Genomic DNA, 27,804 nt, shown 5'->3' with positions numbered 1-27,804 from the left:
CAGAGGCTCACAACTGTAATCCTTCCATTTAGAAGGCTGAGCCTATAATCCTAGCACTTTGGGATGGTGAGGCAGGCGGACTGCCTGAGCTCAGGAGTTCGAGACCACCCTGGGGGCAATATAGTGAAACCCCATCTCTACTAAAATACAAAAAATTAGCCGGCTTGGTGATACACAGCTGTAATCCCAGCTACTCAGGAGGCTGAGGCAGGAGAATTGCTTGAACCTGGAAGGTGGAGGTTGCAGTGAGCTGAGATTGTGCCACTGCACTCCGGCCTGGGCCACAGAGCAAGACTCTGTCTCAAAAAAAAAAAAAAAAAAAAAAAAAAAACAACTTTTGAACATCTCTCTCTTAAACCTCTGGCCTTTAAAATCCCAATCATATCACATTTAATACACATGGGTTATTAAATGGGTCCAGGAATTGTTGGTCTGCAGCAGAACTCTGCAACAAACAATAAACAGTTTCATCACCAAAAGGTACCCGGATGTAATCTCAACGAGTAAAACCTCAGTCACTCATATATCACTGACATATTTCCTTTGGACCATGATATAACACAAGGCAACTCATTTTGTTGATCATTCTCAGCCACTATGAAGTTTATCACTTATGCCTGTAAATGGTACATGGTCATGAACTGCTATAGAATAAAGTCCAAGAGAACCCATCAAAACTGTGGAAGATTAAAAAAGATGGAACATTTAAAAAAATTGATGGATCATTAAAAAAAAAAAAATGGATCATAGACCTAAATGTAAGATACAAAACTATAAAACTCCTAGAAGATAACAGAAGAAAATCTAGGTGACTTAGGGTTTGGCAATGACTTCTTAGATACAACCCCAAAAACATGATGTAGGAAAGAAAAAACTGATAAGCTGGACTCTATTGAAGTTAAAAGTTCTGATCTGCAAAATACACTGCTAAGAGAATAGAAACACAACAGACTGGGAGAAAATATTTGCAAAACATGTATCTGATAAAGAACTGGTATCCAAAATATACAAAGAGGCCAGGTGCAGTGGCTAATAAAATCCCAGCAATTTGGGAGTCCAAGGTGGGTGGATCACAGGAGCCCAGGAGTTCCAGACCAGCCTGGGCAAGTGTCGAAACACTGTCTTCACCAAAAAAAAAAAAAAACATTTAGCCAGTCTTATAACCCAGTCTCAAAATAAATAAAAAATTAAAAATGAAACAAAATATACAAAGAACTATTTTATTTATTTATTTACTTTTTTGAGATGGAGTCTCCCTCTGTCGCCCAGGCTGGAGGGCGGTGGCGCGATCTCGGCTCACTGCAAGCTCTGTCTCCCAAGTTCACACCATTCTCCTCCTCAGCCTCCCAAGTAGCTGGGACTAGAGACGCTGGCAAATACGCCCGACTAATTTTTTTGTATTTTTAGTAGAGATAGGGTTTTACCGCATTAGCCAGGATGGTTTCGATCTCCTGACCTCGGGATCCGCCCGCCTCGGCCTCCCAAAGTACTGGCATTACAGGCGTGAGCTACCGCACCGGGCCACAAAGAACTCTTAAAACTTAATATGAAAATGAACAACATGGCCAGGGGCGGTGGTTTACACCTGTAATCCCAGCACTTTGGGGAGCCGAGGCGGGCGGATCACCTGAGGTCGGGAGTTAGAGACCAGCCTGCCAACATGGAGAAACCCCATCTCTACTAAAAATACAAAAATTAGCCAGGCATGGTGGCACATGCCTATAATCCCAGCTACTCGGGAGGCTGAGGCAGGAGAATCACTTGAACCTGGGAGGCAGAGGTTGTGGTGAGCCAAGATCATGCCATTGCACTCCAGCCTAGGCAACAAGAACAAAACTCCGTCTCAAAAAAAAAAAGAAAAAAGAAAATGAGCAACCCAATTTTAAAAATAGGGAAAGATCTGAACAGGCACTTCACCAAAGACACACCAATGGCAAATAAGCATATGAAAAGATGTTCAATAACATATGTCATCAGAGAATTGCCAATTAAGACAACAATAATTGTGACAACTGTGGTTAAAAGAAATCATTAATAAGAAAAAAAGACTTCAAATTCATTAAAAAAAAAATAAAAGTTTATCCCTATTAGAATGGCCAAAATCCAAAGCACAACACCAATGCTGGCAAGGATGTCAAACAATAGGAAATCTCATTCATTGCTAGTGGAAATGCAAAATGGTACAGCCAGCAAGGTGAACTGGAATCACCTATGGTCCCAGCTACTCAGGAGGCTAAGCCAAGAGGATTGCTTGAGCCCAGGAGATGAGCCTAGCCTGAACAACACAGCGAGACCTGTGTTTAAAAAAAAAAAAAAAAAAGTTATACCCAGTTTGGGAGGTTCTTACAAAACTAAACATACTTTCTCACCACACAATCCAGCAACTGCACTCCTTGGTATTTACCCAAAGATGAAAACTCATGTCCACACAAAAACCTGCACGTGGACATTTATTCACCAATGCCAAAACTTGGACCAACCAGGATGCCTTTAGTAGGTGAATGCATAAGCAAATTGTAGTGTACCCAGACAATGGAACACTATCCAGCAATAAAAAGCAATGAGCCGGCTGGGCGCGGTGGCTCAAGCCTGTAATCCCAGCACTTTGGGAGGCCGAGACGGGCGGATCACGAGGTCAGGAGATCGAGACCATCCTGGCTAACACGGTGAAACCCCGTCTCTACTAAAAAAAATACAAAAAACTAGCCGGGCGAAGTGGCGGGTGCCTGTAGTCCCAGCTACTCGGGAGGCTGAGGCAGGAGAATGGCGTGAACCCGAGAGGAGGAGCTTGTAGTGAGCTGAGATCCGGTCACTGCACTCCAGCCTGGGTGACAGAGCAAGACTCTGTCTCAAAAAAAAAAAAAAAAAAAAAAGCAATGAGCCATCAAGCCACAAAAAGACATTGAGAAACCTCAAATGCATATTGCTAGGTGACAAAAAGCCAATCTGAAAGGCTATATACTATATAATTCTAACGATATGACATTCTGAAAAAGGCAAAACTATGAAGACAGAAAGATATTAGTGGTTACAGCAGTTGAGGGGAAGAAGTAGGGATAAATAGGTGGAGTACAGGGCATTTTTAGGGCAGTGAAACTATTCCATATACATATCATTATAAAACCACCTTTGCAAAAATTATAACTGAGACAATTATTACAATGAAAGAGATCTGATCTAACCGACTCCATCCTGCTTCTAACTTCCAAGCTGTACTTGTTCATTGCTAGACTTGGGCTGAACTAACTTTGGGAGGAACTTAGTTTACAGTTTAGGTTAGTTTTCCCAAAACAAACCCCCTTCCTGGTTGGGGACTGGACTGCCCTTGCAGGACTAACAAATTCTAACAAGATTAGAAATTATGGTTTAAGAGTCATGCAGCTAGAGGCTGCAAGATTCTAAACCTCCCTAAATTACTCCTGGGGATAACATCATTATTGCAAAACCCAAGATCGTGCTTGAGATATTTTGCAGACCCTATACTCAATTGATTAGCTGAGATATTTTGCAGACCCTATACGAAATGGATTAGCTGGCACCAACCAGATTGATTTAAACTGGCTCATCTTGTCTTGTGGCCCCCACCCAGGAACTGACTCAGCACAAGAGGACAGATTCAACTACTTATGATTTCATCTCCAACCCAATCAATCAGAACTCCTGACTCACTGGTCCCCTACCCACAAAATTATCTTTAAAAACTCCAATTCACAAATTCTCGGAGAGACTAATTTAAGTAAAAATAAAACTCCAGTCTCCCACACAGCCAGTTCTGCTTGAATTACTCTTTCTCTACTGCAATTCCCGTCTTGATAAATCGGCTCTGTTGAGGCAGTGAGCAAGGTGAACCTGTTGGGCAGTTACAATTATACAGTCAAGCATCACATAACAACGGGAATACATTCTAAGAAATGTGTTAGGTGATTTCATCATTGTGCAACCGTCATAGAGTGTACTTACACAAACCTAGCTGGTATAGCCTACTACACATCTAGGCTATATAGTACAATTTGTTGCTCCTAGGATACAAACCTGTACAGCATGTAACTACTGAATACTGCAGGCAGTTGTAACACAACGGTAAGCATCTATGTATCTAAACATATCTAAAGACAGAGAAAAACTAATGTGTTATGCCAAGAGTTACATCACTAGGCAATGAAAAATTTTCAACTCCACTATATAGAAAGTACCTGTCTCTACAAAAAAAGAAAAAAAATTGCCAGCCTTGCTAGTGTGCACGTGTAGTCCCATCTACTTTGAACCCAGAAGTTCCAGGCTGCAAGGAGTTATGATCATGCCACTGCACTCCAGCTTGGGTAACAAAGCAAGACCCTGTCTCTTAAAAAAAAAAAGTCTATTAACTTTAAAAAAGAACCTCTGCACAATGGAATGATCTTCATTCTTTATATACTACTGTACCACCTCATAACCATGACTAACATTAGTAATACCACTCACATCTCAAACATAACAATCTAACTCCTTACAACTTAAAGTGTCATCTGTATACCAACAGGATTAGCATCATCTTATAGATCAGAAATGCAAAATCTTGGGTCCCACACTAAACCTTCAGAATCAGAATCTGCCTTATAACAAGATCATCTGATTTGTATGCACACTAAAATCTGTGAAGTCCTAATCTAAAGCTTTTGATTCAAAGGCCACACAAGGCAAGGGGGACAGAAATCAAGGCCCTGGGCCCTCCCAAAGTTAAGCTTTATAAGACACCCCACCATATACCTCTCCAATCTAAACCAAGCCCCAAATTTTTCACTATCCCTAGTGGACTATATAGAAGCCTGTTTTGGTGTTGAGCAAATCAAAAGAATAAAAAATTTATGAGAAATCATAGCCACAGAGGAACCGCTGTATGCACTGACATCTTAGTTTCTCATAATCTGGATAAGCCAATGACTGTCAAGTCATGCAGTTTGAGGAAATTAAAAACTAGTGATGCCACAGAATACCTGACAGATATTAACACCAAGGCTAACTTCTCAAGCAACAATGTAAGCCAGAAGATAATGGAATGATAAGTTCAAGGCTGGACAGGGTGGCTCACGCCTGTAATCCCAGCACTTTGGGAGGCTGAGGTGGGAGGATTGCTTGAGTTCAGGAGTTCGAGACAAGCATGGGCAACATAGTAAGACCCCCATCTCTACGAAAAGAAGAAAAAAGAAACAATAAATTCAATAAACTGAGAGAAAATAAAATACAATACTAATAAACATACATATAAACATACAATACTATGCCCCCCAAAAAGTAGTTTTCAAGTATGAGAGAAAATATATACCTATACGGTATATCCACAGAAGTTTTCTGGGGACAGGGTCTTTGCTGGGTTAGATTCTCAAAGGGATATACATTTAATGAAATTAAGAAGCACTTATTTACAAAAGCATTAAAGGTCATTCAACTTAACTACCTCCTCAGTATCTCTAAATACCCTGGCTCTGTTTTGTTTGTTTGTTTGTTTGTTTGTTTGTTTTGAGACGGAGTCTCGCTCTGTCGCCCAGGCTGGAGTGCAGTGACCGGATCTCAGCTCACTGCAAGCTCCGCCTCCCAGGTTCATGCCATTCTCCTGCCTCAGCCTCCCGAGTAGCTGGGACTACAGGCGCCTGCCACCTCGCCCGGCTAATTTTTGTATTTTTTAGTAGAGACGGGGTTTCACCATGTTAGCCAGGATGGTCTTGATCTCCGGACCTCGTGATCCGCCCGTCTCGGCCTCCCAAAGTTCTGGGATTACCGCCGGCTTGAGCCACCGCGCCCGGCTCTGGCTCTGTTTTAACATAAGTTAAACTCAGTATCTTACTTTAACATGAGGAAACTCACCATCTTATAAGAAAGTTACATTCCGTTTTTCTCTTTAACTTCTACTTGATGGTCCTCATTCTTTTGTCAAAGCAACAAAACACTAAATCTAATGCCTCTTCCACTTGCCAGATCTTTGATATACAGTTAGCCCTCCAAAGCCACAGGTTCCATTCACATCCTCGGATTCAGCCATCACATAAATATTTTTTTAATTTAATTTAATTTAATTTTTCTTTTTTTGAGACAGTTTCACTCTGCCTCCCAGGCTGGAGTGCAGAGGCGCAATCTCCACTCACTGCAACCTATGCTTCCTGGGTTCAAGTGATTCTCATGCCTGAGCCTCCTAAGTAGCTGGGATTAGAGGCATGCGCCAAGTATACTGCAAGACATGCACAGGTACATCAGTTTACGTATGGGACCTTAACATCCTCAGATTTTCTTATCCGCAGGAGCTCTGAGAACCAATCTCCCATGAATACCGAGGACAACTGTATTTGAAAATAACTGTCCCCACCTCTTTATTCTCTAAATGAAACATCTGTAATTCCTTAAATAATGTCTCAAAAAATTTAATTACTCCGTCACCAGCCAGACTGTTTTATTCTGGAAAGACTCTACCCATGCTCTGAAAATGTGCCTCTTAAAACTGAACACTCTCATTTTACAATAGAGGGGAAAAGAAACCTCAACACAATACTAAAGGTCTGGAATATCATGCTCCCCTATATTTTCTTTTCTTTTTTTTTTTTTTTTTTGGTGTGATTGCACCAAGCTGGATTGCAGTGGTGCAATCATGGCTTACTGCAGCCTCTATCTGCTGGGCTCAAGCAGTTCTCCCACCTGAGCCTCCCAGAGTAGCTGGGACTACAGGCACATGCCACGGCACCCAGCTAATTTTTAAATTTTTTGTAGAGACAGGGATTTCAGTTTCTTATGTTTAAAAATATAGCGGCGGTCTGGGCATTTATGCTTCTGACTGCCTGAATAATACTACCTCCCCATTACTGTCTCAAAGTTAACAAGAGAAGCCTTTTTTTTTTTTTTTTTTCCCCAGACAGGGTCTCACTCTGTCACTCAGGCTGGAGTGCAGTGGTGCAATCTCAGCTCACCGCAACCTCTGCTTCCCAGGTTCAAGTGATTCTTCTGCCTTAGCCTCCCGAGTAGCTGGGATTACAGGCATGCGCCACCATGGCTGGCTGGCTGATTTCTGTATTTTTAGTATAGACAGGGTTTTGCCCTGTTGGCCAGGCTGGTTTCGAACTCCTGGCCTCAAGCAATCCACTTGCCTTGGCTCCCAAAGTGCTGGGATTACAGGTGTGAATCACTGCAACCGGCCCAGAGAAGCATTTAAAAAAAAAAAAAAAAAAAAAAAACTGTTTTAAATAATATTTAAGGACTAGATGTGATGGCTCATACCTGTAATCCCAGCACTTTGGGAGACCGAGGTAGGCAGATCATTGAGCTCAGGAGTTCAAGACTAGCCTGAGCAACATGGTGAAACCCCATCTCTACAAAAAAATACAAAAATTAGCCAGACGCCAGACGTAGTGGCACACAGCCGTAATCCCGGCTACTCAGGAGGCTGAGGTGGATCATTTGAGCCCAGGAGGCAGAGGTTGCAGTGAGCTGAGATCGTGCCACTGCAATCCAACCTGGGTAACAGAGCAAGATTCTGTCTCAAAAAAAAAAGGAATATTTAAGTAATAAACATCCAGCTCTACTAATTAAAAACTAATGAAGATTAACTGAATCCTTGATTGTGAGTCAATTCAACAAAGCACCATGAACTCCTTAAGGCATTTATTTTATTTATTTATATTTTAGAGGTAGGATCTCACTGTGTTGTCCAGGTTGTACTTGAACTCCAAGGCTCAAGTGAGTCTCTTGCCTCTGCTTCTCGAGAAGCTGGGACTAGTCAGGCATGGTGGCTCACGCCTGTAATCCCAGCACTTTGGGAGGCCAAGGTGGGCAGATCACAAGATCAGGAGTTCGAGACCAGCCTGGAGAACATGGTGAAACCCTGTCTATACTAAAAATACAAAAAATTAGCCAGGTATGGTGGCAGGCACCTGTAATCTCAGCTACTCGGGAAGCAGAGGCAGGAGAATCGCTTGAACCCAGTAGGTGGAGGTGGCAGTGAACCGAGATCATGTCACTACACTCCCAGCCTGGACAACAGAGCGTCCATCTCAAAGAAGCTGGGACTACGGGCACAGTTCACCATGCTAGGCTCCTAAGACATTTATTTAAACCCACTTAGTCATTCATACCTAAGCACAATAAGTATAGCATTTACAGTGTGTATCATGACACTTTTAATAATAAAGTCAGTGTTTTAAAGTCAGTGTATACTGTTTCTTCTATTTTACTTTTTAAAAAATAACCTACAGCACTTACCAGAGTGTATACACCTAGAAGGTATATAAATACCTGTGGTATTAAATTGAACACAGTAGAAAGAATGCTAGAGATTAAAGTTCAAATTCTGACTCAGCTACAACTTAGTAAATGACCTTAGGAGAAGGCAGAATTATTCTGGGCCTCAAAGTGGTTCCAATAAGTCCATGGGTTTTGTATTTCACAGCCAATCTGCCATCTATATAATCCAATGAAACTTAAAGGAAATGTAATTTTCATTGAAAACATCAATGCATCACTAATTCCATATACACAAAAATTATTTTTTGATTTGTATCACTAGAGAATATCTTACTAGCATTCTGAAGGTCACCCATTCCAGTCACAAAGCCCTTAATTCTCACAACCTTGATTTTATAAATAAGAAAAGAGATAGACTGATCTGCCCTAGACCTCATAACTATTACATGGTACAGATGGAACCTGAACCTTGGTCTTTTGACACTCAGTCCAGTGCTATTACTGCCATAATATAGTTGCCTGTCACTGATAATTGCAAAGTTTGTTAATTTGGGCAAGTCTACCTTAGACTCTTAGACAACACACTGTTGAAAGGCATCCCACCTCTGACTGATGAAACAGGCTGACTGGTTTGCCTCTGAAGCATCTCAGCAAGTCTCAGCTATACTGAGCACACAAAGTTATTCAGAATATCCTTCAAACATTTCTTTTGTATCTATTATTGTTATCTTACTTCAGCTTGATAAAGAACAACTGTCCGGGTAGCCACTGACACTCTTAAAATATACCCAGCCCAAGAGAACTTGCTAAAATGGAACATACTAAATTGGCTGAGTACTAAAGCAACTGGCTATATCAGAGAACCTCATTCTTGGTGACCCAAACTTACCTTTAATTATCAGATATACGACCATGCAATACTGATGTTATTGTTTTAAGAAAATCAGATGTGATTAAAACAGTGAGATTATCCTTTTTTTAACCTATTAAACTAGCAATATTAATGAAAAAAAATTGTTTGAGACAGGGTCTCACCCCATTACCCAGGATAGAATGTAGTGGCATGATCATAGCTCACTGTAACCTCAAACTCCTGGGCTCAAGTAAGCCTCCTGCCTTAGCCTGCTGAGTAGCTGCGACTACAGACACCACCATGGCCAGATAAATTTTTTTAGCTTTTTTTCTTTTCTTTTTTTTTTTTTTAAGAGATGGGTCTTGCTATGTTGGCCAGGATGGTCCTTTTTTTTTTCTCCCTCCTTGGGAGCTACTTAACCAGGCTTGTTTTGAACTCCTGATCTCAAGTGATCCTCCCACCTCAGCCTCCCAAGGTGCTGGGATTACAAGCGTGAGTCACCATGCCCAATCATGTTTCTTTTATCCTTTTTCTTCTTGTTCTTCACAGAGACCTCTTCTTCTACCACTACTACTTTTTCTTCTTTCCTATCTTCTTCAATTTTAATTTTACTCTTGGCCTTTTTTGCTTTCTTTTCAGTAACTTCATTTTCTTTACCTGTTCTACTTGAGTTTTTAAAAATTTTTTACTTTCTGTACAAATGGGTCTTGAAACTCCTGGCCTCGAGCAATCCTCCCATCCTTGGTATCCAAAGTGCTGGGATTACAGGTGTAAGCCACTGCACCTAGCCCTATTTTGTGTTTTTTTTAGAACAGATTGGAAGTGTGAACCCACCAGAGAATCCATTCTTTTAAAAAATCATTTTAATATTTTCTGATTAAAAGGGAACTGTGGGCCAGGTGTGGTGGCTCACACATGTAATCTCAGCACTTTGGGAGGCAGAGGCAGGAGGATCACTTGAGGCCAGGAGTTAAAAGACCAGCCTAGACAACATAGTGAGAGCTCGTCTCTACAGAAAAAAAAAAAAAAAAAGCAAAAAATTAGCCGGGTCCATGTGGTGGTGAGTGCCTGTAGTCCTATCTACTTGGTAGGCTAAGGCGGGAGGATCACTGGAGCCTGGGAGGTCGAGGCTACAGGAAGCAGTGATCACACCACTGCACTCCAGCCTGTGCGACAGAGTGAGACCTTGTGTCGAAAAAATAAATAAAATGAAGTAAAGGGGAACTACCCCTTTTTGAAGTACAGTGTGCTTTTAAAAAGCATTTCTGCATGTCTGGTAATAAAAGGCAGACAGAAATATAACAAGCAAATGGGTCAGATACTGCCTTTTAACAGCAAATGGTTTGTTACCCCCATGTCTCTGTAACTTAGCAAGTAAGAGGGAAAGGAAAATAAGTAAGCTTGAGTTTATTCAAGAAGAAATCTGAGGGCCAGGCACGGTGGCTCATAGCTGTAATCCTAGAACTATGGGAGGCCAAGATGGGCAGATCGCTTGAGCTCAGGAGTTCGAGACCAGCCTGGGCAACATGGTGAAACCCTGTCTCTACAAAAAAAAATACCAAAAAAATCAGCCGGGTGTGGTGGCACACGCCTGTGGTCCCAGATACCCATAAGGCTGAAGTTGGGAGGATCACCTGAAACCAGGTCAAGGCTGCAACAAGCCATGATGCCAAACCACACTCCAGAGCCTGGGCAAGGGACTGAGACTCCCACCTCAAGTAAAAAAGAAAAGAAAAAGAAAAAATCTGAACATAGAATTAACAATGAACATAGCCAATCATTACGATAAATACTTCTAAATTCATGAAAAAAGTAGCTGGGCACGGTGGCTCACACCTGTAACCCCAGCATTTTGGGAAGTCAAGGCAGGTAGATCACTAGAGGTCAGGAGCTTGAGACTGGCTGGGCTAATGTGGTGAAATTCCATTAGCAGGCTGTGGTGGTGCATGCCTGTAGTCTCAGATACTCGGGAGGCTAAAGCAGGAGAAGTGCTTGAACCCAGGAGACAGAGGTTGCAGCGAGCCAAGATCGTGCCACTTCACTCCAGCCTGGGCAACAGAGTTAGACTCGGTCTCAAAAAATAAAAAATAAAAATAAATAAATTCATGAGGCCAGGCGCAGTGGCTCACGTCTGTAACCCTAATACTTTGGGAGGCCCAGGCAGGTGGATCGTCTGAGGTCAGGAGTTCAAGACCATCCTGGCTACTAAAAATACAAAACTTAGCCAGGCATGGTGGCAGGTGCCTATAATTTCAGCTACTCGGGAGGCTGATACAGAAGAATCGCTTGAACCCAGGAGATGGAGGCTGCAGTAAGCCAAGACTGTGCCACTTCACTCCAGCCTGGGCAAAAGAGCGAAACTCCATCTCAAAAATAATAACAACACTACTAACAATAAATTTGGCCGGGTACGCTGGCTCATGCCTGTAATCCCAGCACTTTGGGAGGCCGAGGTGGGCAGATCGCTTGAGGTCAGGCATTCAAGACCAACCTGGCCAACATGACAAAACTGCGTCTCTACAAAAAATACAAAAATTAGCTGGGTGTGGCAGCGTGTGCCTGTAGTCCCAGCTATTCGGGAGGGTGAGACAGGAGAACCACGTGAACCCAGGAGACCAAGGTTGCAGTGAGCTGAGATCACGCCATTGCACTCCAGCCTGGGCAACAGAGTCACACTCTGTCTCAAAAAAAAATTAAATAAAACTATTTCATTAATGAGGCCAGAACACATTTCCCTAGGGAAATAATATATAAAATCAAATTAATGTTCCTATCCTTAAACACCTAACTTTATGATCCTTAGTATTCTGAGTTCCAGAAACAAAGGACAATTAGGGGCAAGAGGTATAGAAGAGCAGAGACAAACGTGAGAATTGCCTTTCCTGGACCTCAGGAAGCATTTTATAATAGGTAAAAATAGTTTTACAATGCCCCATTTCCTTTCTGTGCCATTTTCCAAGTCATTAGTGGCATTATGCTCCCCTAAGTCACACTACTATAGCACCTGACTGCAGCATAAATTGAACATACATTTGCCAGTAGAGAAAGAGAAACAAGAAATGAAGTACAGTCTCTGACTTCAAGGGATTCTCAGTCCAGTGGCAAGATATATTTAATTTTAGGCCAAGTGCGGTGGCTCATGCCTGTAATCCCAGCACTTTGGGAGGCTGAGGCTGGTGGATCACTTGAGGTCAGGAGTTAGAGACGAGCCTGGCCAACATGGTGAAACTCTGTCTACTAAAAACACTAAAATTAGCTGGGCATGGTGGCACATGCCTGTAATCCCACCTACTCAGGAGGCTGAGGCAGGAGAATGGCTTGAACCTGGGAAGTAGAGGTTACAGTGAGCAGAGATTGTGCCACTGCACTCCAGACTGGGCAACAGAGAGACTCCATCTCAAAAAATAATAATAATTTAAAAACAATATGGAAATTCAAAAGAATATACACGTATACACACACACACACACACGCACACACAATTAGCATTAGTAAACAAGTTCAGCAGGGCGCAGTGGCTCATGCCCATAATCCCAGCACTTTGGGAAGCTGGGGCGGGCGGGATCACCTGAGGTCGGGAGTTCGAGACCAGCCTGACTAGGATGGAGAAACCCCATCTCTATTAAAAATACAAAATTAGCCAGGCATGGTGGCACATGCCTGTAATTCCAGCTACTCGGGAGGCTGAGGCAGGAGAATCGCTTGAACCCAGGAGGCGGAGGTTGCAGAGAGCTGAGATCGTGCCATTGCACTCCAGTCTGGGCGACAAGAGTGAAACTCCATCTCAAAAAAAAAGAAGAAGAAAAAAAAGTTCAGCAAGGCCACAGAATACCAGATCTATAAAAATGTTATATTTCTATATTACCAGCAATCAACAACACAAAATGAAATAAGAAAATAATTCCATTTTCAATAGCATCAAAACAACGAAATACTCAGGAATAAATTTAAAATAAAAAACTTGTACACTAAAAACTACAAAATATATTTTATATATACACACACACAGGTTTTTTTTTTGGGTTTTGTTTCTTTTTTTTTTGAGACAGAGGCTCGCGCTCTGTTGCCCAAGCTGGACTGCAATGGCAGGATCACAGATCAACTTCCTGGGCTCAAGGGATCCTCCCACCTCATCCTCACCCTGATGAGTAGCTAGGACTACAGGCGCAAGCTACCACACCCAGCTTGTGTGTGTGTGTGTGTGTGTGTGTGTGTTTAGAGATGGGGTCTCTACCACACCCAGCTTGTGTGTGTGTGTGTGTGTTTAGAGATGGGGTCTCACTATGTCAGCCAGACTGGTCTCAAACTCCTGGGCTCAAGCAATCCTCTCACCTCAGCCTCCCAAAGGGCTGGGATTACAGGTGTAAGCCACCACCACACTCAGCCTACAAAATATTCTTGAAATAAATTAAAGACATAAACAAATGGAAAGGCATCCCACGTTCATGAAGTGGAAGATCTAACATTGTTAAGATGGCAACACTCTCTAAACTGATCTACAGATTCAAGGCATTCCCTATCAAAATTCCAACTGCCTTTTCTGCAAAAGTTGCCAAGTTGATCCTAAAGCTCAAACGGAAATGCCAAGGATCCAGAATAGCCAAAACAATCTTTATAAGAACAAAATTAGAAAACTCACACTTCCTAATTTCAAAACATATTACAAAAGTACATTAATCAAGACAGCATATTTATGCAGATAGTAGTACCACAGGGTGAAAATAAAAGAAAGAAAGCATGGTGGTACTGGCATAGACATACACCAATGGAATAGAATTGAAAGTCCAGGCCGGGCACGGTGGCTCACACCTGTAATCCCAATACTTTGGGAGGCCGAGGCGGGTGGATCACTTGAGGTCAGGAGTTCAAGACCAGTCTGGCCAAAATAGTGAAACCCTGTCTCTACTAAAAATAACAAAAATTAGCTGGGTGTGGTGGCACACACCTGTAATCCCAGCCACTCGGGAGGCTGAGACAGGAGAATTGCTTGAACCTGGAAGGCAGAGGTTGCAGTGAATCGAGATGATGCCACTGCACTCCAGCCTGGGCAATGGAGCAAGTCCCTGTCTCAAAAAAGAAAGTCCAGAAATAAGCCCATACCTTTATGGTCAATTGACTTAAAACATGGATGCTAAGATAATACACAATTCAATGAAAAAAGAAAAGTCTTTTCAATAACTGGTTCAAGGACAACTAGATATCCACACACCAAAAAGAAAAAGAAAATGATTTTGGGCCGGGTGCAGTGGTTCACGTCTGTAATCCCAGCACTTTGGGAGGCTAAGGCGAGTGAATCACCTGAGGTCAGGAGTTCGAGACCAGCCTGGCCAACATGGTGAAACCTCAGTCTCTACAAAAAATACAAAAATTAGCTGGGCGTGGTGGCGGATGCCTGTAATTCCAGCTACTCAGGAGGCTGAGGCAGGAGAATCACTTGAACCTGGGAGGTGGAGGTTGCAGTGAGCCAAGATCACGTCATTGCACTTCAGCCTGGGCAACAGAGCGAAACTCCATCTCAAAAGAAGAAAAAGAAAAAGATTTTGGACTCCTACCTCACACATCATGTATAAAAATTAACTTGAAATTGATTTTTTGGCCGGGCGCGGTGGCTCAAGCCTGTAATCCCAGCACTTTGGGAGGCCGAGACGGGCGGATCACGAGGTCAGGAGATTGAGACCATCCTGGCTAACACAGTGAAACCCTGTCTCTACTAAAAATACAAAAACTTAGCCGGGCGAGGTGGCAGTCGCCTGTAGTCCCAGCTACTCAGGAGGCTGAGGCAGGAGAATGGCGTAAACCCAGGAGGCGGAGCTTGCAGTGAGCTGAGATCCAGCCACTGCACTCCAGCCTGGGTGACAGAGCAAGACTCCGTCTCACAAAAAAAAAAAAAAAAAAAAAAAAGAAATTGATTTTTAAAAAAACTAAATATAACAGCTAAAACTGTAAAATTCTTTAAAGAAACAAATTACAACTACATTCCCAGCATTTTGCAAGGCAAGGGAAGTGGATCACTTGAGTCCAGGAGTTTGAGATCAGCCTGGACAACATAGTAAGACCACATATCGGCCGGGCACGTGGCTCACGCCTGTAATCCTAGCACTTTGGGAGGCCAAGGTGGGCAGATCACAAGGTCAAGAAATTGAGACCATTCTGGCTAACATGGTGAAACCCCGTCTCTACTAAAAACACACAAAAAAATTAGCCGGGCATGGTGGCGGGCCCCTGTAGTCCCAGCTACTCGGGAGGCTGAGGCAGGAGAATGGCATGAACCCGGGAGGTGGAGCTTACAGTGAGCAGAGATCAGGCCACTGCGCTCCAGCCCGGGCAACAGAGCGAGACTCTGTCTTAAAAAAAAAAAAAATAAATTACATCTCTACAAAAAATAAACCAAAATTTGCCAAGCATCATGGTGCACGCCTGGAGTCCTACCTACTCAGGAGGCTGAGGTGGGAGGATAGCTTGAGTCTGAGAGGTGGAGGCTGCAGTAAGCAAAGATCGTGTCACTGCACTCCAGCCTGGAAAACAGAGAGAGACCCTGTCTCAGAAAGAAGAAAGAACGAACGAATGAAAGCACAAACAAAAGAACAAACGAAAGAAAGAGAGAGAGAAATGTTTATCACCTTAAATTAGACAACAGCTTCTTAGATGTGACACCTATAGCACAGGAAACCAAGAAAAAACTAGATAAACTGGACTTCATCAAAATTTAAAACTTTTGTGTTTCAAAAGATACTATCAGCCAGGCATGGTGGCTCACACCTGTAATCCCAGCACTTTGGGAGGCCAAGCAAGAGGATTGCTTCAGTCCAGGAGTTCAAGACTAGCCTGGGCAACATAAGGAGACCCCCATCTCTAATTAAAATTGTTTTTTTAATTATCCAAGTGTGGTGGCACACATCTACAATGCCAGCTACCCAGGAGGCTGAAGTGGGAGAATCACCTAAGCCCTGGAGGTCAAGGCTGCAATGAATCATGATCACACCACTGCACTCCAGCCTGAGTGACAGAGCAAGATCTTTCTCAAAAAACAAAAAACAAAAAAAAAAGAAAAAAATAATTTTCGGGTTTTAATTTTTTTTTTTTTTTTAATAGAGACAGGGTCTCACCATATTGCCCCACGCTGGTCTTGAATTGCTGGGCTCAAGCGATCCACCTTCCTCGGACCCCCAAAGTGCTAGGATTACAGGCGTGAGCCACCACGTCTGGTGATAAATAATTTTTTAAAAGGTTAAACACAATTAACATACAACCAAGCAATTCGCCTTCTAGGTATTTACACAAAAATAAATGTCCATACAAAAACATATCTGAATCTTCACAGAGCATTATTCATAATAGCTAAAAAAATGCAACCCAAATGTTCATCAATGGATGAATGGACAAACAAAATGCAGTATATCCATGCAACGTAATATTATTCAGCCATAAAAATGAATGAAATGATACATGCTACAACATGGATGAACCTAAAAGCATTATGCTAAATGAAAGAAGCCAACACAAAAAGGCCATTTATTGTATGATTCCATTTATATGGAATGTCCAGAATAGAGACAGGAAAATGATTAGTGGTTGCCAGAGGCTGGGTGAATGAAGGTAATGGAAGAGACTGCTAATGGGTATGAGGTTTCTTTTGGGGGTAATGAAAATGTTCTGGACTTAGATAATGGTGGTAGTTGCACAATATTGTGAATACACCAAAAACCACTGAATTCTATGATTTTGTTTTGTTTTGTTTTGTTTTGTTTTGACAAGGTCTTGCTCTGTGGCCCAGACTAGAGTGCACGATCATGGCTCACTGCAACCTCAAATTCTTGGGCTCAAGTGAATGATCCTCCCACCTCAGCCTCCCAAGAGTCTGGCACTACAGGTGTGCACTGCCATGCCTGGTTAATTTTTTTTTTATTTTTTTATTTTTAGTACAGACAGGGTTGCCATGCTATGTTGCTCATGCTGATCTCAAACTCCTGGGCTCAAGCAATCCTCCCACCTCAGCCTCCCAAAGTGCTGGGATTACAGGCATAAGCTACCACACCTACCCCAAATTGTATGCTTTAAAATGGTGAGTTTTATGATATGTGAATTACTTGTCAACTTTTTTAGATGTGGAATGACATATGCCCAAAGATATATATTGGGGAAAACACCAAAGAAGAGTAGGGTAGAAAGTGGCCATGAATGACCTTCTAAACGTGAAACTTGAGCTGATATGTAGAGAAGTAAGCCTGTAAATCTGCCTTATTCCCCACTTGCTCTGCTCCCAATCCTTCCTAAACTCAGAAATCACTTGTCACCCAAAGCAACACACTCACTGTCCAAATTCAAATTATTTCAATAAAAATATGTTCTTCCCATAAGAAAATGACTGAGAGCTCTCCAGAGTCCTACTAGTGGATTTCTATTCCTATAAGAGAAAGTGGCCTAACCCAGATTAATTATATGCTGAGCATCCCAAATCCAAAAATCTCAAACCTGTGCGGGGTATAGTGGCTCAAGCATGTAATCCCTAGCACGTTAGGAGGCTAAGGTGAAAAGATCGCTTGAACCTAGGAGTTTGAGACCAGCCTAGGCAACATGGTGAAATGCTGTCTCTATAAAAATACAAAAATTAGCTGGGCATGGTAGCACATGCCTATAGTCCCAGCTACTCAAGAGGCTGAGGCAGGAGGATCACCTGAGCCCAGAAGCTCAAGGCTGAAGTGAGCTGTGATTGTGCCACTCTACTCTGACAACAGAGCGAGACCCTGTCTCAAAACACAAATACACAAAAATCCAAAATCTGAAATGCTCCAAAATCTAAAACTTTTTGATATCAAAGGAAATGCTCACTAGAGGATTTTGGAATATTTGTATATTACAGACATTCCAAAATCCAAAAAATCCAAAATATGAACAATTCTGGTCTCATATATCAAATAATGGATACTCAACCTGTATCTGACAAAGAATTTCAAGGCTGGAGCTGGGTGCGATAGCTCAGGCCCATAATCCCAGCACTTTGGGAGGCCAAGGTGGGCAGATCACTTCAGGTCAGGAGTTCGAGACCAGCCTGGTCAACATGGCAAAACCCCATCTCTACCAAAAATACAAAAATTATCTGGGGTCTAGTGGTGCACACCTGTACTCCCAATTACTTGGGAGGCCGAGGCGGGAGGATCACTTGAATCCGGGAAGCGGAGGTTGTAGTGAGCCGAGATCACACCACTGCACTCCAGCCTAAGCGACAGAGCGAGACTCCATCTCAAAAAGAAGAAGAAGAAAAAAAAGATCTATAACTAAATTTGTTGTAAGTTTGTCTTCTGACAATAGTAAAAGGCTTAGAAAGCACATTTCACGAGAGGTAGCTGGGGGAAAAGCTACTAGCGTGGAAAAGAAAAAAGTGGGACAAAATAACTGTCATTGAATAGGTGCAAAGTTGAGATTAGAGCTACCAGGAATAACTGTAGACAGAAAAATTAGGACCACTGAAGAGAAACTGCAGGGAGGCAGATCTACAATCATTATCAGGAAAATATTTCTAAAATGACAAATCTGCAAACTTGGAATTGCTAGCAACCAGCTGTGAAGTCCTTATCTTGGGAAATACCTGCATAGAGAACCGAGAAATCACCTATTATGTGAAACACTTGTCTAGATTATCTCTAAATCTCTTCCATGATTCTACGAGGAGGAAGAAGTCCAGAAAAAGAATTGTTCTTGCTCTCAATACTGCTAAAAGTATTTTTTTAAAAAAGCTAAATACCAGGAACTTCTTTAATTAAAAGGAACAATCCCATCAAGAAGACAAAGGTTGATTTGTTAGTCAAGATAATGAGACCGCTTTCCTTAGGATCAAGTATAGCACTGGCAGTGAGAATAGGTCATTTGGTCAGGCACAGTGGCTCATACCTATAATCCCAGAACTTTGGGAAGCCGAGGTAGGAGGATTGCTTGAGGCCAGGAATTCAAGACCAGCCTGAGCAACATAGCAAGACTCTGTCCCTTAAAAAAGAAATAAATAACAAATAAATCATCAATTCTAGATACAATCACTCACTTTCTGTTTGGCCAAAGGTAAATGACTTCATCTCTCTACCTGAGCTGAAAAACAGTAATTTAAAATACCAATATTATAGGAGTATAATTTAAATTAGTTAAAAACTGCAAAATGCTTTGGAAATTTACTTTATATGACAATTAAGACTGTATTTTTTACTTCATACATATACTAGAGTTGAAAAAATCAGCATGTGTTATTCATTAAATCAGCCAAATTTCTCACTGTCAGAGAAAGAAGTTAAGCAAGGAAGAGAATACTAGAATGAACTCTGTGGTGCTGGATTAGCATCAGAAATATCAGTATAAACTCATGTTTATATTTATATACAGAGAGAAGTAAACGAAGATATGTATGGGTCGGTATACATACATATTATTTCCTAACTATCCCCTGAGAGGGCCTAGAAGTAGTGATACCCTAGCAGTGATGAGTACATCAAGCTCATTTAGAAACCAGATATTGGTTTCTAAATACTTTTCTCCAACAGAAGGAACCAGGACACCTTGGAGAAAAGGCTGATTTTAGGGTCAGGGCAGAGAAAGTATAAGATGAGACTGGAGCATCTTACAGCGCCAGAAAGTACAAAAGTGCTAAAAGACAAACGTAGGCAAGGGTATTTCAAAAGAACATGGTGTCAATGTTAAAATGGCCAAAGCTGGAACAACTTGAGCAACAAAATATAATACTGGATTATAAGCAAATAAAAAAAATTCATGGGTCCATATTGATATAAATTATTTAATAAATAAATGGGGGAGGCATAAATCTTCTTTACAAAAGGACTCCAAATCATAAAAGTAGAAAAAATTAGAAAAATAGAAAACCAACAGAACAATATAATCAGTGCTGCCACAGGTAAGATTCACTAATGAATGCTAAAATAAGTAGAGGAAATTTTTAAGGAGAAATAAGATCTCTGTATAACCTCACAGTTATCTTCCCCAAAATATTAACTAATTACTTTGGGAATTTTAACATGCCCACAAATTCTTCCACACTCCTCCCTTCAGGGGTTGGAGCTTAATTCCCTTCCCCTGGAGTATGGATATGACTTGGTGACTCATTTCTAGGTTCTATCAAGTAAAATTAAAAAGCAGAAAAATAGTCACTTTACAGTACAGAACATCACTTTAATCAAGTTACCAAAGTTAACAAGGCACAGTGGCTCATGCCTGCAATCCTAGCATTTTCGCAGCATGAGGCGGGTGGACTGCTTGAGGACAGGAGTTCAAGACCAGCCTGGGCCACGTGGCAAAACCCCGCCTTTACTAAAAATACAAAAATTAGTCAGGCATGGTGGCACGTGCCTGTAGTCCCAGCTACTCTGGAGGTTAAGGCACAATAATCACTTGAATTGGGTAGGCAGAGGTTGCCGTGAGCCAAGATCATGCCACTGCACTCTAGCCTGGGCAACAGAGCAAGACCTTGCCTCAAAAAAAAAAAAAAAGGTAATCAGTAATGAGTCATGTTGATATCAGGTATCCCCAGATATGATATGACAAGAAGGGTAAACCATGTCTATGGTATTCTTCCCCAAAATGCATAACCTCAGGCTAATCATGAGAAAACACCAGAAAACCCAAAATGAGAACCATTCTACAAATACATGACCACTCATCTTTAAAGATGTCAAGGAAAGATAGGGAAGGAGAGACTAAGAAACTGTCACCTATTGGAAGAAACTAAAAAAACATTACATCTAAATGCAAATGTGGTATCCTGGATTGGATCCTGTAACCAGGAATGGGACATCACTGGAAAACACAGGAAAACCAGAGGAAAGTCTGTAGTTTGGTCAATAATATTCCACTAATGCTAATTTCTTAATTTTGATAAGGGTATCAGGTTATACAAAATGTTAACACTAAGAGAAGTGGAATGAATATAGAATGTATATAGAAAATCTGTACCACCTTTACAACTCTTCTGTAAATCTAAAATTATTTAAACTGAGTTTTAAACTATTTTCCATATAAAAAGAAGGAAGGGAAGTTATAAATAAACATTTTTTTTTTTTTGAGACAGAGTCTCGCTGTCGCCCAGGTTGGAGTGCAATGGTGCAGTCTCGGCTCACTGCAACCTCTGCCTCCCGGGTTCAAGGGATTCTCCTGCCTCAGCCTCCAGAGTAGCTGGGATTACAGGCGCCCGCCACCACGCCCAGCTAATTTTTTATTTTTAGTAGAGACGGGGTTTCACCATGTTGGCCAGGCTGGTCTCGAACTCCTGACCTCTTGCTCCGCCCACCTCAGCCTCCCAAAGTACTGGGATTACAGACATGAGCCACGGCGCCCAGCATAAATAAATTTTTAAAAGATATTTAAGTATATACAAACTAATAAAATGTTTACAGTAAGATTAGCTTTTTTCTTTTTTTGAGATGGAGTTTCACTCTTGTCGCCCAGGCTACAGTGTAGTGGCACAATCTTGGCTCCCTGCAACCTGTGCCTCCCAGATTCAAGCGATTCTCTTGTCTTGGCCTCTCAAGTAGCTGGGATTACAGGTGCCTGCCACCATTCCAGCTAATTTTTGTATTTTAGTAGAGACAGGGTTTCACCATGTTGGCCAGGCTGGTCTTGAGCTCCTGACCTCAAGTGATCCCCCTGCCTCGGCCTCCCAAAGTGCTGGGATTACAGGCATGAGCCATCATGCCCAAGCCAAGAAGATTAACTTTTTTAACCTATAAAGAATCACAACAGCTGGTTGCAGAGGCCAGCACCTGTAATCCCAGCTACTCAGGAGGCTGAGGCAGGAGAACTGCTTGAACCCAGGAGGTGGAGGTTGCGGTGAGCTGAGATCGCACCACTGCACTCAAGCCTGGGCAATACAGCTAGACTCAGTCTCAAAAAAAAAAAAAAAAAAGAGTAAGAATCACAAAAGTTAGCCAAGTGTGATGGCGCACATCCACAGTCTGAACCACTGGGGAGGCTGAGGCAGGAGGATCACTTGAGGCCAGAAGTTCAAGGCTGCAGTGAGCTATGATCTCCCCACTGCGCTGACAGAACAAGACTTCATCTCTAAAAAAAAAAAAAAAAAAAAGAAGAAGAAGAAGAAGAAGAAGAAGAAAGAATCACAAAAGTAATTGTGTTGACTTTCAAGCTTAAAATGTTAATGACATCCAAAATAGTTCACCATAAGGTCTGCACTGAAAGACTGGCCTAGGAGCTCTAAAATGGTAGATGAGTATGATGAATATGATCCCCTATGTATATCAGTGTGCTTTATTACCCCATTTTTGCAGGGGTGAGCAGGTCTGGCTCTTTCAGCAAGGCTGAAGTGCAGTGGCACAATCACAGCACTGGAGCCTTGAACTCCTGGGCTCAAGTGATCCTCCCAACCCAGCCTCCAGAGTAGCTGGGACTATAGACACATGCCACCACACCTAGCTAAGTTGTTGTTTTTGTTATTTTGCTGTACACTAAAATTATCTGGTGACTTTTTTTTTTTTTTTTTTTTTGAATGGAGACAGGGTCTCACTATGTTATTCAGGCTAGTGTCAAACTTCTGGCCTCAAGCAATCCTCTACCTCAGGCTCCCAAAGTGCTGGAATTACAGGCATGAGCCACCGAGCCCTACCATCCCCCTTCTTAACCTTAACCTTAACTGTCCTCAACCCACTCACTCCTAGCAGTAAGTCTACAATAACCTGGTTCTAAAAGTGCTGCTTAGAAAGACAAAGTGAAATCAGTGAAATTTACTTGGTTTCCTTTTCAAATTGACTATATAAATGAACTGCCAAGATGCCTTCCAGTGGGTCAAAATGTTCCTCTCAGATTTTCTCACATCTTAAGGAAATCTAAAAGCTACATAGCGACTACTCATGCTTAATCTTAAAAAAAAAAAAAAAAAAAAGCAAAGTGATTCCAAAAATTTTAACTGTCAAAAGCAAAAGTTTACAGAGCCAAAGGATTGATCACCACATTCAGAAACAAGATTAGGAAAGAACAAGATACTGTGAGATCAGGAAGAACCTACTCTCTGACTAAAGCTAAGCTGCCTATATATAAGAATATCCAGGTGCTTCCTTCACTGTCAGGAAACAATGGAGAATGATTTTTAAATAGGTAATATAAATGTATTTGTAAATTTGAAAATTTTAACAAAGGGATGCTGGAATGACAAATACTTGAAGAGACAACTTTAAAAACAAGTGGGACAGAGTAGGAAAACGTGTTAAGACACTCTCCAACACTGTGTGTCTTTACATTGGGGAAAGGGAGACTCACTAGACTTTTGTTCCTTGATTAAAACACCCATAAGGCCAGGCATGATGGCTCACGCCTGTAATCCCAACTCTCTGGGAGCCCCAGGCAGATGGATCATCTGAGGTCAGGAGTTCAAGACCAGCCTGGCCAACAAGGTGACACCCCATCTCTACTAAAATTTCAAAAATTAGCCAGGTGCGGTGGCTCACGCCTGTAATCTCAGTACTTCGGGAGGCCAAGGCAAGTGGAACACAAGGTCAGGAAATCGAGACCACTCTAACACAGTAAAACCCTGTCTCTACTAAAAATACAAAAAATTAGCCAGGTGTAGTGGCACGTGCCTGTAGTTCCAGCTACTCAGGAGGCTGAGGCAGGAGAATCGCTTGAACCCAGGAGGCAGAGGTTGCAGTGAGCCGAGATCGCGCCACTGCACTCCAGTCTGGGCAACTGAGTGAGACCCCATCTCAAAAAAAAAAAAAATATATATATACACACACACACACACACACACACACACACACACACACACAAATTAGCCAGGCGTGGTGGTGGGTACCTATAATCCCAGCTATTCAGGAGGCTGAGGCAGAAGAATCGCTTGAAACTGGGAGGCAGAGGTTGCAGTGAGCCAAGATCATGCCACCGCACTCCAGCCTGGATGACACAGCGAGACTCCATCTCAGAAAATAAAATAGAATAAAATAAAAATAAATGGCCGGGCATGGTGGCTTGCACCTGTAACCCCAGCACTTTGGGAGGCCAAAGCAGCCGGATCACTTGAGGTCAGGAGTTTGAGACCAGTCTGGCCAACATGGCAAAACTCCGTCTCTACTAAAAATACAAAAATCAGCCGGGTGTGGTGGCACATGCCTGTAATTCCAGCTACTCATGAGGCTGTGGCAGGAGAACTGCTTGAACTCAGGAGGTGGAGACTGCAGTGAGCCGAGATCCTGCCACTGTCCAGCCTGGACAACAGAGCAAGACCCTGTCTCAAAAATAGGTAATTAAATAAATAAAATTAAAATTTAAAAAATACCCACTAAGAATATCTAGTGCCTTTCCAATTCTATAATCAACTACCTTTTTATTACTGATTAGGCAGCCCAGAACAATGGAGGTGTCCTGGTCAGTGGATAATTAAATCCAATTGTGCACATGGCACTTAATGCTTCCAACATACATTAACCAGTATCTGGTTTATCAGTCTCTGGTGAGTTTGTTATTTTGCATGAATAAATTCCAAGCACTTGAATCATCCCAATGTAAACCAAAATTCTGAAGTTTCTGAACTACTATGTGGGGGTTGGAGAGACCTTGGTTTGGTTGGATACTACTTTCGCCACTTAACTATCTGTGTGACCCCTTATTCCCATCAGTCTCAATCTCCTCATCTGTTAATAAATACAGCTAGTGACTGGGAGATGGCAAGTGCTCAAAAAGTGACAGCTTTATTATTTTGAAGCTAAATTTGAAAGGAAGTGTATAACTGAGGTGAAAACATTTCATTTGAAAAGAACTAGTACAGATCAGCAAACTACGTCAATTTAAAAGACACAGTTTGAAGAGAGATGTCCCAATCTATGGAGTTGAGAAAAGTAAAGTTTAAAAGTTGCAAGTAAAGTACACACTGCACAGTACAGACGGGAGTCTCCTGCTTAGCAACTCTAATGTTGTCTACCAAACACCCAGCTTGTAATAGAGCATGACAACTGTTCACTCTAAATCCATGTGCTCAGCTTGGATTCAGGATTGATTTATAAAAATAGCTGCTGGTGGTGCTCTTTGAATCTCTTTGCGCTGATGACTGGGCAGTGTTACCCTACAGGCCTAGAGCAGCTGTATTCCCTCACCACACCCATTTCTCTGCCTACCCAGCCAAGCTGACGGCACCCTGCCCCCGCCCCCCATCTCTACAACATACTATTCTCCCTCCTCCTGGGCTGAGTGAGCAAATTACAAGCACAAATATCCCCTGATGCAATGCCACAACCATCCCTGGGAAAGAGCAAAGGCAGTTGCCAAAAGCACAGCAGCAGGGAAATGGGCGGGAGACGTGCGCGCACACACACAAACACACACACACACACACACACACACACACACAGAGCAAGAAACGCTGCAATACTATGCAGCCAAGGAGAGAGAATTGAGAGGCCCTGGGGAGCAATGCTGTAACAGGACCAGAGAAGGCAAAGGAGAAAAGGGGGTTTCCAGTAGAAAGCTGGGTAACACTAACCTTCCCGAGAAGCACGTATTTCATCCGAGTTTGGGTTCTAAAGCACAAACCTATAAGGTAATCAATCACTGCCTCCTCCCCAAAACAGCAAATGAATTTAATTTACTCGTTCCTGGAAGTAAGCAAAACTCTCACAACTCTTCCACAGGACAATTTCACCAAAGGGATCTCACACCGGCAGAGAACTTGTTCCATGTGCTAAATCACAATCTCTGTTCTGGGTAATGTTTCCAACTGCCCCTCCTAGTCCCTGTACCCTCCCCACCCCCACCCTAATGCGACCCCTTCGCACTCCCACTGCCAGACACACGCTTTAGTCCCCACACAGTGCTCGGGCCTTTGCATGCGGGAAGAGCCCCGCCTAGGGCCCGGTTCTCCAGACCACCCCTCAGCCCCACCCATAACCCCTAACTGGACACACTAAGGCTGAATTCAGCCTCACATCAACTGACCCCCATAAAGCCTCAGAAAACGACCTCTGAGTTCTCCTACACCCCCGAACCCCACCCAAGGTCCCAGACTGTGGCCGACCCTCGCTCCGCGGCTCAGCCCCATCCCAAGTCCGAGGCAAGTCGCTCGGCCCCACCGCCCCGACCCTCAAAACTGGACCTCTCAGCCCTCCTCAATCCAAGAACCCCCCCAGATCGCGCCTCAAAGACTCCGAAGGTCACGGCCGCCGGCCCCCCGCCTGGCCCCCTCCCTCGGACGCCCCCGCATCTCGCAGGCCGGCGGCCACCGCCCTTCCACGCCTCGGGCGGGCCCCGTGGGGTGCCGGGCTGCCGCGGGACAAGGCGCGGGCAGCCCCAGGACAGTGAGGAGGCCGCCCCTCCATGGGACCCGGCCTGCGGCTGCACCTACCCGCCGCCGCCGAGACGGAGCCGGAGCAGGAGGGAGCCAGGAGAGCGCCGGGAAGAGCCGTGGAGGAGCTGGGAGACGTCGGGAGGAGCCGGGAGCCAGCGAGCGAGCCGGAGGGGCGGGGCGCAGGGAGGCGGCCGCTTCCTCGTCGCCCTCTTCAGGGCGGGCGCAAGGGAGCGACGCCGCCACCGCCTACCGGGTGGGCGCCGCCGCTCCGGCCAATAAGCGTGGCGAGGGGGAGGGCGGAGGGCTACGGCGGACCAATGGGTGCTGGCCTTGCTGCCACGCTCTCTCTGCAGAGCTGCGCGAGCCGCGGGCCGTTGTGGGGGAGCTTCTTGCCTGCGGCTTGCGAATGCCGAAGCTGACGGCAGGCCGATCGATTGCCTCCGCTGTTCTATGATGGCCGTCGCTGTCTCTCAGAGTCTGGGCCCCTGGAGCGGAGAGAGTGCGAGAGTGGGCGCGCACGCGGGCCAGGCCACCAGAGGGTGGGGCCTGTGGGCTCTGTGATGTAACCTGGGAGGGGCGCGGGGCGGAGCCTAGGTCGCGGGCCAGCTGAGCTCTGGAAGGAACTTTTAGTGAAGCGGGAGGACGCCACAGGTCCTCTGCAGGGCTCCGCTTCCTGGAGCCGCATGTGGCTAGTGAACTCTGAAACGTGGCTGGCCCAAGTTGAGATGTGCTGTAAGTGTATGTACAGTACACACACACCAGATTTCCTAGACTTAGTACCAAAAAATATATATATATATTTTTAAATGGTTACAAGTGGGATAATTAATAACAAAATTGATGACAGTTGGGATATATTTGGTTAAATAAGAAATATTGAGGCCGGGCGCGGTGGCTCACGCTTGTAATCCCAGCACTCTGGGAGGCCGAGGCGGTGGATCACTTGAGGTCAGGAGTTCGAGACCACTCTGACCAACATGGTGAAACCCTGCCTCTACTGAAAATACAAAAATTATCCAGGAATGATGGCAAGTGCCTGTAATCCCAGCTACTTGGGAGGCTGAAGCAGGAGAATTGCTTGAACCCGGGAGGCGGAGGTCGCAGTGAGCTGAGATGGTGCCACTGCACTGCAGCCTGGGCAACACAGTGAGACCCTGTCTCAAATGAAAAAAAAAAGTTTCCTTTTCTACTGCAATTAACATTACTTCATCCCAAAGCCCCAGATTTTGTGGAATCCTTAACTTACTGTCGTAGGAAAACACACAGGTGGGAGCTTTAAAGTTACTTTGATCATTCTTCCTGATTCCTGGAGTAGTCAGCATATTCCTGTACCAGACTTCAGGAATAGAATTGGCTTTGAGCTCCTTTGTCGTTAGATGGCTAGGAAAACTGAAAAGTGTTGGAATCCTCCATTCTTTCTGTAAACCAAAAAGTGAGACAAGTCTCAATCAATTTAGAAATTTATTTTGCC

The 27,804-nt window shown here is 43.4% G+C and overlaps 1 protein-coding gene across 5 annotated transcripts in view; it reads right to left on the bottom strand.

Moving 5' to 3' along the window:
* MAP4 (microtubule associated protein 4) overlaps positions 1-27,001 on the bottom strand; it is a 236,396-nt gene extending 209,395 nt beyond the window's left edge. For 2 of the 5 annotated variants that reach the window (XM_025377043.1, XM_025377044.1), the window contains exon 1: positions 26,391-26,501. The gene's annotated coding sequence lies outside the window, so the exon portion shown is untranslated. Of the gene's footprint in view, positions 1-26,390 lie in introns of all 5 variants that reach the window. The other 3 variants (XM_025377045.1, XM_025377047.1, XM_025377042.1) reach the window with 3 other exon arrangements.
* Between the last annotated feature and the right edge of the window lie 803 nt (positions 27,002-27,804).

This window comes from Theropithecus gelada, chromosome 2, assembly GCF_003255815.1.
Source record: "Theropithecus gelada isolate Dixy chromosome 2, Tgel_1.0, whole genome shotgun sequence".
Taxonomy (NCBI): Eukaryota; Metazoa; Chordata; class Mammalia; order Primates; family Cercopithecidae; genus Theropithecus; species Theropithecus gelada.
This window is presented reverse-complemented; position numbering and strand designations above follow the sequence as displayed.